The 13,388-nt window shown below is 39.7% G+C and overlaps 1 protein-coding gene across 4 annotated transcripts in view; it reads right to left on the bottom strand.

The window, feature by feature from the left end:
* Positions 1-13,388, bottom strand: part of BEGAIN (brain enriched guanylate kinase associated) — a 160,162-nt gene that overhangs the window by 135,967 nt on the left and 10,807 nt on the right. The window lies entirely within an intron of this gene.

The raw sequence follows: 13,388 nt of genomic DNA, 5'->3' as shown, positions 1-13,388 counted from the left end.
GTTTTATGATTCTATTTTATTTTTGCTGCATCCATCCCAACTGGAACTACATAAGTACAAAAGAATAATTTCTTCAGGGAGATAAATTTAGATGGTACACAAAGGCGTTAATATGTTCATTGATTTTGATGCCCTTAATAAGACCAAGGAAGACAGCATAGCAGATTTAGTTTTACACATCCAACTCCTTTGTTAGAAAAACCTGTTATACCTGATGCTCAAGGAATTTTCCTAGTAAACACATTAGTGCTATTACTAAGGTTTACAGAGTTTATGGCTAATCTGGAAGAAAAATAATGAGGTTATGTGATAATAGGGTGTAAGTAACTTTGGAAATAATCAGTCTTACTGTTCTGGAGCAAAAATTATCAACTGCAATACAGAAATTTTCTTTTCAACAAGCAAAATTCTGTTATGACTAGGAGGTTCATGAACTATGCTGTGTGAAATAATAAAAAGGTATTAATGACACAATTCAGTGTCAATCTATGTGCTCTAGTGAAAAAAAAAGAAAGTGTAGAGTCATTTGTAGAAACAGGTAATTCTTTTGGTGAGTGTGTGTCTAATTAAGTTGACCTGGGAATGAGGCATGCAAAACTGCCCGCTGGAAAAGGACCGTTCACTATAAATAATTTTAGAAACCTGAGGAATGAAATAAACATATATTCATGGCTTAGAGTATTAGGGCAGTAAGCACAAGATTCTGTTGTCCCTCAGTGCCTCTAGAGGGACTGAAGCAATGCCAGACCTTCACCTTTTTGGCCAGATTGCCCAAATGTTCATAGACTATCCTGAGTTGGAATGGACCCATCAGGGTCATCGAGTCCCACTCCTGGCCCTGCACAGGACACCCCAAAGATCACACGAGGGGCCTGAGAACATTGTCCAAACACTTTGATGGGCTCAATGCTGTGTCCACTTCCATGGGGAGCCTCTTTCACTTCTTAGTTGTTTTCTCTCAGATAGAAAGATTATATGATATTCTAACACTCATCATAATGTAATTTAATTATTTACTCATCATAATCTATTTAATTATCTGTATAATTATCTATTCCAGGAAAAGATCCCATGTTTTCAGTTGCAGGCTACATCTTAAAAGTTTTTAACAAAAACCAAAGCAAGGCATAAACACTTCAGAATAGCAAGAACAGAAACACTCCTAAATATCATAGATTTGATAAGTACTACAGGGGGCTAGGAAAAATTTCCAGCATATATTAGAATAAGGATTCCTCATTTTTCTAAAGATGTTTTTGCAACACATCCATTTTATGAGAGCATCTTGAAACACTAAACAAACTGATTAAGAGTTATTTTTATTTTGCAGCTGGAGAAACTGAGGAACTGCCAAATTTGACCCTTACCCAAAGTTACACAATAAAGCAGTGGAGACAATTGTAAGAAAAGCCAATTTTATTCCCTATAAATCTGTATCTAAATTTACCTACACTTTACCACAATGTTTATCTGGAAAATAATTGTTGGCAGAATAAGTAACAATCATTGGAACAGCTGTGGTGTTAACAATTGTTGTTCCACAGAAAGTAAGGATTTAAAAGACATTTGTTAGCCAGTTCATCCTACAAATTACAGCAGTACATATGCACCTACATAAAATTCCATTGTAGCTTTAAGGACACATACTAATATTTATTATAGCTATTAGGCTTCATAACTTTGAGAAATGTAAAAATCAAGATATTGATCAGGGGTACTAAAATAACTGAGTTACTAGAAGAGTTACCTCTTGTTTTTCTTCTGATGATGGAAGTTCATTAGGAGTAGAAAATACTTAATGCCTGCTTGTCATGATGTTTAGTTAATTATTGCGTTATTAAATAGTGACTCAGCCAGGAAGGTTCATTTGTTTCTTCCTTCTCAACTGGAAGAACTTGAAAGCTTATGCAATGGGAAAGTGAAAGCTGAAACTTTCTTCTCAGCATCCCACTCTTTGTTACTCACATTTCCCAACATGGAGGAGAGATTTATTTCCTTCAAGGAAGGAAGGAACATTTAAGATGTGAATGAATGCAAATACAAGAAAAGCAGGAAACCAACCAGAGCTGTCAATACACAATTTATAGAGCTGCAACACTGCTGGGGTAATATCAGTGAGAGATGCAATCACCTGTAAAAGGAATTCCTGCAGACCTGAGCTCAGAAATGAAACATTAGCATTATGTTAGTACCCAACACTTGTTCTGAAGGCCTGGTGGTTGAAGAACAAAGCCTCTTTCCTTCCTAGGTTGCTTCCTGCAATGTTAGTTTCTATACTCCAGAACGATTATGAGCAATATGACACAAAAAAGCTGCCAGTAGCTTGTGAGTGGAACAGTCTCACTTCTTTCTGCCCTTGCCTATTTCCAACACAAATAAACGCATAAATAATAATTTGCCAACAGCTTCCCTCCTGCTGTAGGGAAATGTTTCATGTTTGGTTGGAATAATTAACAGGCATTTTGTTATTTTCTACTACCATATGCTGCTTTTCTGCTCTGTATTTGCAGCTCCTCAGACCAGCTCCTGATTTTGCAGCACTGGGAGTTGAATGGCAGATTGGTTGTGGAAGGTGTGTAGAGAAAGAGGAAGGGGAGAAGACCTTACACATTTCCACCTTAACACTGGAAGAACTTGGGGCTGCAGAGGTCTGCTTTTGTAGCTATCAATGAAGTAAAAAGCCATTTACTTTTAAATGGGGACTGAGTGGCTCAACAAAAGAGCCAAACTAATTTTGTTTTAATTATTTATTGTGTTCCAATTCTCATGACTGATTCTGTTTTAATTGTATTTTTAATTAACTGCATTGATTACAATGGACTGTACACTTCCCTCACGGAACTGCTGACTGGTTTAGCTTCCATTTTGTTTTACTACAACATCACAGAAGGAAGCAAGAGAAGACAGGTTTATCCAGGGAAAAAGAAGGATCTTTTCTGCATTTTGCTGGTGAATGTGGGCACTTATGAAGTAAATTTTAGGAAGATTTTGTTAGCGATTTGTTACTCCATGAGTAACTCCGGTTTTGCATGGGCTGCAATATGGTCGTTCTGTTTCCTCCTTATGATAACTGGGCAATATTTCATCTTCTACTGCTGCTTGGGGATTGGCTGGGTGGGAGTGGCAGGATGGAAGCTCTTGGCACAGCGCTGCCTCCATCTCTGCTCCCTTGGCATCCCATTGTGGGGCTGGGGCTCCCCTGGCTCTGCTGGGTCAGCCGGGGGCAGCTCCAGCCCCGTGCCCTGGGCACTTTCCAGTGTCACCAAGTTCTGCTCATGCCCTCCAGCCCCTGACTGCTGCTCCTCTGAACATCCTGCTCTCTTACCAGCACTCCCAGTTTTCCCCTGTCAAGGCTGTGAATCAGCCCTGAGTCTCCAGGAATAGGATGTGCCTGGTGCTCTCCGTGCGCTCGCGGCACCGCGCAGCGTCGCAAGCCGAGCCAAGGTCTGGCTGGCTGCTGGAGAAATAAGTGCTTGTGAACCAGCTTTGGAATCCTCAATAGCTGCTCATTTTAGCCATGCTCACACAGCGGGGTTTTTTACTACAGTTATCCAGGGAATAGCTGCTCTTTGGGGGAAAATATCTCTTCATTTTTAAGAGAGCAAGTGAGTAGGCCTGGTATTTATTCCTCATTCTCTTTTGTTTAAAATAGTCTCTCTATCCAAGCAGGGAGCAGAGGGCTGAGACTGCCATATCCCTGATCATTCTTGCTCAGCTAACATCAAATATTAATGCAAACAGCTCATAAGCTCAACAGATACAGATGTGATTTGAATAATTTTAGTTTGTCTTTGCAGGTATTGAATTTAGTGTCAGAAATTGAGAGCTGTTGGCCAACAGTGTCACAAGAGAAGGCTCTGCAGACTACAGTCTAGGAGAGAGTTGTTCAGCAAGAGGTGCTCCAACACTGGTGTATCCAGCTCCCTTGGGTTTTTTCAATGTTAATTTCTGAAGAAGGTTTGGAAATTCCCTTTTGGTAATGAAAAAGGAAAAGAAGTTGGATGTAGATACACAGCAGTGAGACATGGAGACAGTGGGATCCTTAAACAATTTTTGTCCATTCTAGGTACTGAATACGGGTGACACAGAAAAAACCCCCATTTATTTGAAGGCTTTTCAACTAAGAGTGAATTTCTATACAGGAAAGGTTTCTTTAAACTTGATAAGTAGCTGCTTACTTTTGGGAAATCAGCATTTTTGGAATTTCAAAAGCATCCTCTCAAGAGTATTACACCGGGGCATAAACACACGACTGTAGTTTCCAGCTGAGATAAAGAAGCAGAATTGCATATTTTATTTACTCTCTGTTGATAGAAAGCAATGGTATCTCAAAAGAAAGGCACTACTTGCTAATAGCAAATAGTTTTGGTACCCCTGAGACCCTGGTCTCAACTAAGGATCATGAACGTATCTCTCAATAAGATTTTCCAATCAGTTTTTCCTCTACCTTTTAATATTTCCTCCCTTATCTTCCCAGCTTAATTTTGAGAATATCATGTTTTAAACTCAAGATTTATGGCATCTACTTCTTCCTTATCCACAAGATGTCTTTTCCTGTCACCCAAACCTCCTGGCACTGAAGAGTTTCATCTAAGAAGGTCAAATTTAAGCTGCTTTGCAAAGAGGAAGTGGTTGAAACAAATGCTTCTGCTAGTCTGTGAAAATACCATTTTTTTCAGCTTTGTGAAAAAAAATATATTTTATAAATATAAAATAGATTCCCATATGGGTCCTTCTTCTCCTTATCTGACCTGAGGTCAAAACCAAAAGTTCCTGATATTCTGAGACATGAGTCATGCTGTTGGGGCAGCTAGGCATAATTTATAGGACCCACATTTAGTGTAAAATCCTTTTCAACTACCCCATAATTCATAAAAGTTTCTGTTCTTTGAATTTGTTGGGATCAAAGTTTTAATATGATGTTTTCTGATGGGAGACTAAAACCCATGGCTCACCAAGCCTACCGAGGAAACAGAGTGCTGCAAATGCAGCTTTGGCAGATTAATGTAATTCTGATTCCCTCTTTTCTTTCCCCAAAATGCTTGCTGTGGTGGGTTCATATTAATAAGTAAACTTTTATTTTACTCCAGTTAGATGTTAGAACACAGTGGGAGTGCTGGAGCAAAGTTACATCTATGTTTCTATTAATTGCATGCAGTACATCACTGAGCAGAATTTTAATAGAGCTGAAAACCTTTCCATGACTGGGAAAAATCTCAGTCCCTAACAACTGAAAATGAAATCAGAGCAACCTCTGGCTCTGGGCAGTGCCTTGCACTTTAATCTTTTCTTGGGAGAGTTCAGAGATTTTCACTATGTGGACCAGGAAAATGCTTATGTTAAGTATTGCACGTGGCTGTGTGAGAGAGTCAGCACACACCCAGGTCTTTGCTTTTATGATCTACCACAGCCATGCTATGGCAGGGCAAAACCCCACATTTTGCAAACATGGCAAACACAGTCTGCTGGATGAAGGAATAAATGAAAAATGAGTTGAAGCACCTTTAAAATCTTTGTCATAAATAACACTTTTAGACCAAAGCTGGACCAGAAAAGAGAGATCAATTAATCTTTTCAACCTCTTTCTCTTTCACCTTCCCTTGCCTGGCTTTGCAGTTTTCAGGCATCTCTGCTTATGATAATTGTCCTAAGGCTGTTGTAGGTTCCAGTATTCTGAAAGTACCATTTCTTTCTAAAGGCATCCAAAGATAAAGAGTACAATTGAGGAGTGTTTTTCAAACTCAAAGGAAGGGGAAAAGTCATGTTAACAAAAATCACTGGGAAAAGAACACAAAATATTTCTGATTGCAAATTTTGCTTTCCTATTACATGTGCCAAAAGATACCAAAATCAATGTGAACTGCATGGGCTCAGATTATTCTCTGTCTGAATAATTGCCCCTCTGCAGGCAAATAGCAGCTTTTGCTGGAAAATGATTTTGTTTTCTGGTTGGAGCTCTGAATCCTGTGCAGGAATTCACCATTGCAATATTGTTTTTTTTTCCCTTCATACAAATATCTTCCTCCTGACTCACTTGCTGCTTTCCTTCTCTAAAAAAAGGGGGTGAGAGGGCAGAAAGGGGAGGACAACTGAATTGAAACCCCTAACTATAAAAAACTTCATGGTGAAACACTTAATGTCATTGAAAACACATTCTTGTTTTTGGGAAGCAGCTCAGACTGTCTATTTTAGCCTGTCTTGAATAAATAGCTTATTCTTTTGAGCACTGCCTTGTAGATGTCTGTGCTCTGTGAGGAAGATTTTGATCTAATTTGTATTTGATGAGCTGGGAAGCTGTAAATGACCACGTGCGTCATCCTGGGAGCGCTGTCGCTTTGTGCAGCGCTCGACGAGACCAAGGCTCCATTAGTGACCCCACGGAGGTGTTTTGGAGCAGGCAAGGAGAACTCTCCAAACACCATCTGCTCGTTCTGTTGCTTGTGAAACGATGTCACATCTGCTGCTCTAAAAACATTCTGCTGATCTCTCCTACAGCACAGGGCTGCTGCGCTCCTCAGCCCTGGGAAAAGGAGTCAGCGCTGGGACAGGAGGTGTTAGCTGTGGATGAAATTGCACGTGGCCTGCTTGGCTTCCACGTTCTGTGACCAAACCATAAATGTCATGGAAAAAAAGAGGAAATTAGAGAGAGGATCCAGCACTCTGCGCTTAACTGGTGAAGCTGGTTAAATACTTGGACTGTTAGTCTTTGCTGAGCTATACCTTGCCCCAGCTTGGCTGCTGCTGGTACAACCAATGCTACTTCATGCTTCAAGCCTAACATGGCTAAGTCTTCTCAGAGATTGAGAAGATATATTTGAGATACCTTGATTAGTGGAAAATTAGATTTGTCTTTGATTTCAGATAAAATGAGCTCAGAAGGTACTACCATTTCCTTTGGCCATCAGATTTTATAGCTTAGACTATTTGGCTGCCTAACACTTATGCGGTGTTATAAAGCTAATTTACCTACCCTGGAAGCTCCAGGTGTACACACTGGTGTATACTTTTGCAATACTACTCATTACTACTATACCCAGAGTGATCATTTCATAATAGTGGTGTACAGGAAAACAGTGCTGGTATCAGAGGAGAGAGGTTATAATGATGCAATAGAAATCCTTGGAAGTACCAAGGAACAGCAGCCCCAGATAATTAAAGATTTAGTATTTGGCTTTCCACACCCACATGCAATTGTTAGGACCTGAGATTCTTTTTCAGTATTGCCAGACACAAGGACTGTTTTCAGGAATCTGCAGATGCAGGAAAAATAACAGAGGGAAGTTGTTAGGGTGTATGTTGCCGGCAATTCAGTGGCTATGCTCACTTCATATAATAATGAGTTTAAACTAGTAAGTCTTAAAATTGTTGTATTTTCCTGGTATCTCTGAATGGTGAAAAGAAGTGAACACCATCTTCTTTCAATCAAGATTATGTTAAAGGAATTAAACCATCTATTTTAATACTCATCTTGACAAAAAAGATTTAGGCTACTGATGACCTGATGGTCACCTCCAATTTGCAAAGCAGAGGGGAACAAACTGTGCAGTGTCATGTGGAATACCATGGCAAGAAAGAGGCCAGGATGTCAGGAAAGGTGGCCATATGACATTTTCCACTGCTGTATGAGACTCATAAAGGGCCCTAATTATATGCTATGGCATGTAGATATCATGCTAAAGAATTGAAGCAACTGATGTAGTTCACTTTCTTACTTTCCTCTGATAATCTAGAGATACCACAGCTTCACCATATCAGTTATTGGGGGTAGTTCTACATTGACCCACCTGTCTGGAAGAGCAGGAACAGACCAGAAAGTAGGACACAGTAAGACTTTTCAGGTGTTTGGCTGCTGGCTTGATCACTGACCTGGGTAAAGAACCTCATTACCCTTTCTTTCTGGTCCCACCTCTTGCTATTTATTTTTTAGCATGTTGGATGCATGAGTCAGTGAAACAATATATACTTTCCATTATAATGCATTTAAACCCGAATCTTACTTGTAAACATCACTGTACTGTAAATAGAAATGAAAGATTTGGTATTCATCCAAGAACAAAGCAAATGCCTATTTTTATATCATGGTGGCAGGCTGGAAGGGCTGAAAGAGGACTCAAAACCTTGTATAAAAGAGCTGTGACCTAGAGCAACAAAATCTTGCCTGCTCTTTCAGCAAGATTCTGTTAGTACTCAGGTGCCCTAGAAAATGAGAACCTAGAAACTGCCCTAGAAAATTTCCTTTAGAATGGGAGATTGGTGGCATTTTCTACTGCTGTGGAATTCTACCACAGCTTTTGCGTGACAGTCTTCCTCTATTCTTACAGATTTCCTAGTTTTCACAGAGTATTCTGAGTTGGACGGGAACCACAAGGATCTTTGACTTCAACTCTTAAGAGAATGGTCCAAACCCATTCATGCCTGTGAAGTTCAGGTATTTGAGGCTGTGATTTCTAAAGGTGCTTGTGCACCTTCAGGAAAACATCCCTATGCTCAGACAATTGTCTTGCAAGAGAGCCTACAATGATCAGTAGGAATCCTCGTGGACAACAAATAGTAATAGAGCAGAAATTAATAAAATTTTCCTTGTTTGTGTTAATGTCTGTGACACCGTGCTTCAGTGGCTACCTACAGGGTTCCTTCGGAATTAAGCAGCCTACCTGGATTAAACATGAATCTTTGAATCTTCTCAATATCCTATATAAACATCTACTCTGGTTATATTTCTTCTTTACAATAGCTATTGTCATAATGACTTCTTGTAAGAGGAATGAAAAAGGGTGTTATTCTACCTTGTTCTTCATTCATCTGCATTTTATAAGGATGTCATCCTTTGTAGCAGGCAATTGCCCCCTTCTGTCTCAAGGGCTATAGAAATTGAATCCTTTAGGGCATACATTGCTTTAAATCACAGTAAGAATGAATACTTTGTTTTCAGCTGGTTTTGCTAAGGCTACAGTGGGGAATTGAATTGCCTATATGGGGTCAAAGTTTGGCCCTTGAGACTAAATCCCACAGGAGGGAGTATGACAGCACCATGAAGCACCAGCCTGAACCAGGTGATGTCTAGGAAATAAGCAATTGCCATTGCATCTGTCTTCACTGGTGCAGCTCTGCAGGCCCAGTAAATTATTCTCAGACTTTAAGTTCAGCAAAGTGAAATGCAAGGTCCTACATCTGGATCAGAGCAATCCAAGCCACACTTGCAGCCTGGGCAGAGAACTGATTGAGAGCAGCCCTGTGAGAAAGATTTGGGAGTGGTGGTTGATAAAAACTCAATATGAGTGGCAAAGTGTGCTCACAGCCCAGAAGAACAACTGTGTCCTGAGCTGCAGCCAGAGGAGTGTGGGCAGCAGGTCAAGGAGGGGATTCTGCTCCTCTGTTCTGCCCTTGTGGGACCCCACCAGAGTGCTGCATCCAGCTCTGGTGTGCCCATAACAAGGAAACATAACTGTTGGAGCAAGTCCAGAGGGGGCCATGAAGATGAAAAAAGGACTGGAGCACCTTTTTCTACAAAGACAGGCTGGAGAAACTGGGGCAGTTTAGCCTGGAGAAGAGAAGGTTGCATGGAGAGCTCACAGCAACCTTACAGCACCTGAAGGGGCTACAGGAAAGCTGGAGAGGGACTCATTGTGAATTGCAGTGATAGTACAAGGAATACAAGGTACAAACCAAGAGAGTGGAAATTTATTTTAGATATTAGGAACAACTTCTTCACTGTGAGGGCGGTGAGACACTGGAACAGGTTGCCCAGGGGGGCTGTCAATGCCTCAACCCTGGCAGTGTTCAAGGCCTGGTTGGGCAAGGTCTTGAGCAATGTGGGTTAGTGGAAGGTTTCCCTGCCCAAGGTGGGGATAACTGGGACTAGATGGCCTTTGAGGTCCCTCCCACTCCTTAACATTCTTAGCTCAGTTGGCCAGAGCCTGGTGCTAATAATGCCAAGGTTACAGGTTTGATCCCTGTGTGAGTCTTCACTTAAGAGCTGGACCTGATAATCCTTGCGGATCCCTTCCAATGCAGAATATTCTGTGATCCAAATATATTGGGGTGTCTAGGGAATGATTAGGAGGATTATGAGGAGTATATGGCTCCATAAGCATGGCAAATTCATGTGAAGCATGGCCAAGTTTCTGCCTCCCACCACCAGCCTTATTCCGTCTTAGTTTACAGTATGTGATCTTAACTTCTAAAATGTAGAAATCACATTATCCCAACCCAAGTTTGTTTTCTAAGACAGCCTCTGCAGATTAGTAAGTAATTTTTTTTGATCAGGTTTGCTTGTATTTATTTTGTGTGATAAAAAGAAATGTTCTGAGATGAGAAATGTGCAATTCCTGAGGTTATGTATACATATATTTGCAATGGTGAGGTCAAAAATTATTTCTAAGTCCTCTTGCACACAGAATATGTACTACTGGCAGTTAAATGTAAGATGGAAAGATAAAGCTTTTCTAAGAAATAAATTGATTTCCAATGACCAAGAAAAGTCAGTGTCTAATGTTGAGTTATATGGTTCCTTGTGTAGGTAAAAAGCAGGTGTGTAAAGATGAGACATAGCTGGAACTCTGATCCTCATTCATGTATTCCTGAAGTTACTGAAGTGTAATTTTCAGGTTGATTCAAATCTCAAGGTGCTGCAGAATTACACAGGTCTGATGTCACACTCCTGTATGATTATTTAAGAATTAAATTTTAACCTGTATTTTCTTCCTGGAACAGTAATAGTGGTATATAAAGCTTTCCTGAAGGTACTGGTTACTTGGAACAAATGTATTTGAGATAAAATATGTATTAAAAGACACAGGCCTTTCATACCTGGTTTTCTTTGAAACATACCCTAAGAAAAATATACGTATTGTTTGGATCCATCCACATTTCTCTCTGTATTGATCTGTCCTTTGACAGACTCTGACAAGCTTTCCTTTCCTCTTAGAAACTTTCCATTGTGTCCAACCCTTTTCAGACATTTCCTGCATTTTTCAGCCCACTGAACTGGTCATATCATTTCAGTCTGGAAGTATGACATAGTCCCGAGTTGCACACCTTCCACTACATTGGTGTGGATTCAGAGGTTTGCATTCATTTAATTTATCATTTTCCTTTCCTGCTTGTTTGTCCAGTGACCTCAAATTTAGATCAATACATAGAAAAATTATTTCATCCTGCTGGCCAGGTTACTAAAATATTTAGACCACACCAAGGTCATATCCATTGTATTTTGGAATTGCTTTCTACCTATCACAATACCCTTTAACTTCAGTCACACAATGAAGCATATTTTTTTTTTTCTTAGCTGTCCAGAAATTCCTCTGCATAACTCTACAGTGACTGTTGGGTTTTTTGTGAGATTTCATTTCAGCAGCCTTTGTTTGCAAACCAGTAAACACTTGCTGCAGAAATGGAACATTTTGACTAGTTCTGAGAAGTCTAAAAGTTGAAAATCACGTTAGTGGGTCTGGATCCAATCAACAGTAGCAGAGAGGCAGTTTTGGACACCTCAGGGGTCTTCAGAAAATATAATAGACAGGAGGCAATTTCACAGCATTCCTCTTCTGAGTCACACTTTTTTTTTATTAGGTGCAGCTTTTTTAATCTCAAACTTTCAGGCATGTTCTTTCATGCTCTTCAGGATATGTACTTATACCTCTGCTATCCAGGTTTTATATTTAAATCAATGTAATCTTATAATTTTTTTCAGAGATTATCTTCTGCACATCAGTAATAACTTGGCAACTAAAACATGGAACAGTTAAGCAATGTTCTCTATGAGCATTCAAATGAACATTACATAACCAAGAACTTTTAAAGTATCTTTACAATAATGAAACCCAAGGCTATACAGTTATCCTTTTGCTCCTTGCTAGGCATGCTTCAGGTGAGGACTTGGCACTAAATAAATTACACTGAAGTCAAAGTTTTTGCATGTAGGAGACATAAATCTCTAGATGAGGCTGAACACGTTTTGCTCTTATATTTTGCCCTGCCTCTCCTTTATTTTCTCATGTTGAGCTCAGCAGTTGGAGGCATTGTTTGTTGAGGTAAAATGTCAGGTAACTACTGTGTTTAATTTAAATGATGAGGCTTAGAGCAGAGTGATGCTTCAGCTGGAGCAGGCTGATGCCTACACTAACTGTGTGGAATTACAGAGCACTGGCAGCGCTCAGTCAGTCAGCACTCAATCGGTTGGAAGTTTCAATCTGTACATATAATCAAGTCCACTGGAAAAGATGCTCTGACAGATGCTTAATTGAAATTTGAAAACATCATACCCTGCCATGGGCTCAGACTGAAGCCTCTTCAGCCCTTGGTAGGACAGCTCTTATTGTGGAGCTGTGACACAAGACAGCGTGCAATTTTTCTCTGTTTCATTACCTTTCACCTCTTCTCCCTCCAGATATCTTTGATAGTAGCAATCAAAACATCCAAGGACATAAAATCCTAAGCTCAGTTTGCTGAAATTTGAGTAAAATTCTTAAGACCAGGATATTTTCCTATTTGCTGCAGTGCTCTGTGAAATAAAATAACTTTTTGTTTCTTTGTTTTTAAACTTGAATAGAATTTTTAAAGAATAATGCAGTTGTAATAGCTCCCAGTTTAGCAACATCTGTGTACATGTGTATAGTCTTAAGCAATAGTTCCTGGACCTTTATTGTTTTAGTGGAATTGCAAATACTACTCTGGAGGCATACTAACATATTATATCAGTGCAAGGTTTGGCAGTTCAGGGTTCCAGACTGTGCCATGCTAGCAAACAACAATTTCCCTTTGCTCTCCTTCACAGGCATAAATACCTCTTCCTCATCCAAAGAAAGAATCTCATAAGAAAAAATTAAAAACATAAATATTTTTACCAGACCATAGAAGAAAGCTTCAGCCTTTTTTTTGTTGTGGTTTTTTTTTTTTTTTTTTTTTTTTTCGTTTCTTAAGTTTTGTGGTTGCTTGGGTTGTTTTTAGCACATCAAAATAGAAATTATCAAGTGATATGTATAAATGTATTAACTGTTACGTATTAATTTCAGACACACAAACATTAGCAACACTTTTGGGATGTCAGAGCCCTCAGTAGTACTTAAACACATTAACTGATCATTCTTGTTTGGTGTAGAGATACCTGAGCAAGTTCTAAACTAGTGACCTTGAATACCTGAATCGTCTGCCACAGTGCTCTCTTCACTCTTTTCTGAAGGTGCCTTGGCTGCTTATATCAAGCTGACCTGGCTATACACATGCTTCATTGCAGGGCAGGAATAACCCTCTTGTTTGATCTTGTAAAGCCATCTTCCAGAAATCAAACTAAAAGGATTTGTAGGGTGTTTTATTCTGCTCTTCCTTCCTCCCATACCTTCTACAGCTGGTTCCTTGAGCTACTAAAAATAAACATTCCCTCTTTGTTC

This window comes from Melospiza melodia, chromosome 6 (assembly GCF_035770615.1).
Source record: "Melospiza melodia melodia isolate bMelMel2 chromosome 6, bMelMel2.pri, whole genome shotgun sequence".
Taxonomy (NCBI): domain Eukaryota; kingdom Metazoa; phylum Chordata; class Aves; order Passeriformes; family Passerellidae; genus Melospiza; species Melospiza melodia.
Note: the sequence above shows the minus strand (reverse complement) of the source record. Positions and strands in the feature narration are given on the sequence as shown.